Below are 3,023 nucleotides of genomic sequence, written 5' to 3' on the forward strand. Positions count from 1 at the left end.
GTGTCAAGCACTACAGGAGAACATAGCAGAAGATACTTCAAATCAAATGGGGTTTGGCTACTATCTTCAAAGAGTTTTGTTTGTATTCATTATTTTTTTTTAAAAATTTACAATCTTTTCTGCCCTAGTCAGTTGTGAACTCATTGGGGTGTTTGCCTCAGCATTTCAAACGCACAACACAATCTGGAACCTAATATCTAGTCACTACACGTTCGTTGAATAAATGTTTGTTGATAGAAACACTCAGTGCTTGTGCTTTCTCTTATTACACAAGCCAGTGTTTTGTGATGTTAAAACAGAACATAATAAAAATATCATTATTCCATTAAATGAGCTTACATGAGATCATGAACAGTCCAAATCTCCTTGTTTTCAAACTGGGTAGCTCTTACCATTTAAAGGACACCAAACATCTTTTATTCATGCATAATCCATAATTCTACAATAAACAGGAATAAGGCCATTTTATAAAATACATGCTAGAGAGATAAGTGGTAATAAATTCATATTATGTATATATGTGACGGTATTTTTTCACCCATAGGTTTGGTCACCCCATAAGCATGTGAAATCCTCTCAGTTTGCTTCGTCTTCCCATGCATGCATTTTTCATCTGCCCACAACATCGTGTTTGCTAGGCAACAGAAAGAGGAAAGTCTTTCAAAGCATCAGTCCATAAAATACCCTCAAGAGAGGAAAAGGCAATATTTGCTGCATTACTTAGGGAGTGAAAGGAAAGGGGTAAAAAAAAATCAGATTAGCTTCTTTGCAGCTGTATTTTGGTATTCAAGGCCACACCTGGGCTGGGTAAGACTTCTCTGATTATAAACCTTTGGCAAAAAGGAAAAGTTGCTGCCTGAAAAAGCAGAGTATGTCTTTGGGGATTTCTTTTGGCTATTTCAGTATTTAACAGATGTACTAGCTCCAGCATTATATTCTGAAAATAGCACAGTGCTTTTTGAAGCACTGTGCTTCTGAAAATTCTCACAGTGAATATGGGTATTTGAAAAGGGCTTCAAAAGGGAGACATGGTAGCCACAAATGTGTCCTTAATCTCTTCATTCATTTTATCCTCAAATATAATCATTTTTGCCTGTATCTTGTATTATATTTCCATATGTTATAGTTAGGAAAACTCATTTAACTATTGCACTACATATTTTACAACTGTATTTTCATTGGATATCTTTGTTATGCAATTAGGATTTTATTGATATTTTTCAAGGAGAGAAATGTATACAGAGCAGTTTCACTTAAAATCCTATCTCCATGTACCTGCACATAATCACATCTGCAGGCTCTCACATGCACATGCAACTTGTCCCCAATACTGAGCAGAGACAGCTAGGGAACTTTTATTTTTTTTGCTAAATAAGTGAATCCATATTGGATCCCTTATTTGTGACCTTAATAATGTCTTTCCATAGTTTCTTAGCCATTTTTTGTTGCTACAATAGAAAATCAAAGACTACATAATTCATAAAATAAAGATGTTTTATTTGGCTCAAAAGTTTAGAGACTGGAATGTCCAAGAGCATGGCACTGGCAAGAGCTCTGTGCTCTGTCCACTCTTGATAGGAAGCAGAAGGAAACTGGGCATGTGCAGGGTGACAGAACATCTGGGCAGCCTTACTTTATAACAGTCTGTTCTCTCGGTAACTAATCCAGCTCCGTGAGGAAGACATTAATCTCTCTTAATGACCTAACATTTTCTCTGCTAAGCCATAGCAACAAAGCCCAGAGGAAACAATGTAGGAAACAATATCCAATGTCTGTTGCTGGTGGCTGCCATTGACTGAACCCAAATCAGCATCAGAAGCCATGGGTGCTGGATGCAGCAGTCTGTAGAGATCAGCCTTCCAGGACACAGAGAGGGGCAGATGAAAATGAAGGTAGATTTGGGTGAAGCAAAGGAGATGAACCGTGCATCTGTGTTTACATGGTTATTTCTCACAATATGGTATGCACTTTAATTATCCATATTTTGCGAGACAGAATTCTCCTCTGTTGAATGCACAGAGTTGATTGTGTAATTTGTCCAAGTGCATGCTCAGGTCAAAATTTAATGTAGGTATGAGTGTTCAGGACATCTATCAAGAACAATGTTGCTCATACCTCTAAGATTAAAGTCAGAGAAAACCTGTAGCTGGGCATCATACCTCTTGATGGCACCACGTGTCTTCAGCAGTATTTTCCATGTAAGAATAGGAGGAATGAGGTATCGTTTTGGAAGAGCTTTATCTTTGAAAATAGAAATCATCCCTTACATCCCAATTGAAAAATCTCAAAAACCTCCACTTTTAAACTATGTAAAAAGAGAAGACTGATACCTCTTTCATGGTTGAGTAACTGTTTAGTCCCCAATTCCTGACTTTGCCCATGCTATTAGAACAGAGGGAGAGAGGGGGAGAGGTTTGAAAAATATTGTGGAGCATTTTGGTAGAATGAATCATGAATTTCTCCTTTACATATCTCATTTCCTAGATAAAAACAAATTATGCCATTGACATAGGGATTACATATTGATCATCACAGAGAAACTTGGATGCAAAGGAACTCCATACCGTGTCAGTGCTAGCTTTTGGTTACTATGACAAAATACTCGAGGAGAGCAGCTTAATGGAAGAAAGGTTTGTTTTACCTCAGTTTTCAGTCCCCAGGTAGCTGACAGAAACATCAGAGAAGAAGACTGTGATGGAAAGAAGCTGCTCCACATGACATTAGGAAACAGAGAACAGAGGCAAGTCCTGAGGAGCAGGGGCTAGTGACCAGATACAGCCCTGAGATAATGCCCTCATCACTCACCAAGGTATGCTGAAAAACGTTTCCTACTAATTTCCTCAGTGTGTCAAGAAAATCAATGCCGCATGTCCATCTCTCTTCAACCTGACACTGAAACACAGCTTATTAAGCCATAATTAATATCCAAATAAAGACTATAACAAGTTTATACTTCTACATAACAGGGTGTAGCTGCTTTGCTTATAGCCAAAAACACAGTCTGCCCCACAGTCTCAGTCTCA

This window comes from Cavia porcellus, unplaced genomic scaffold, assembly GCF_034190915.1.
Source record: "Cavia porcellus strain 051 isolate PalLab524CR breed Dunkin Hartley unplaced genomic scaffold, mCavPor4.1 scaffold_12, whole genome shotgun sequence".
NCBI classification, from domain to species: domain Eukaryota; kingdom Metazoa; phylum Chordata; class Mammalia; order Rodentia; family Caviidae; genus Cavia; species Cavia porcellus.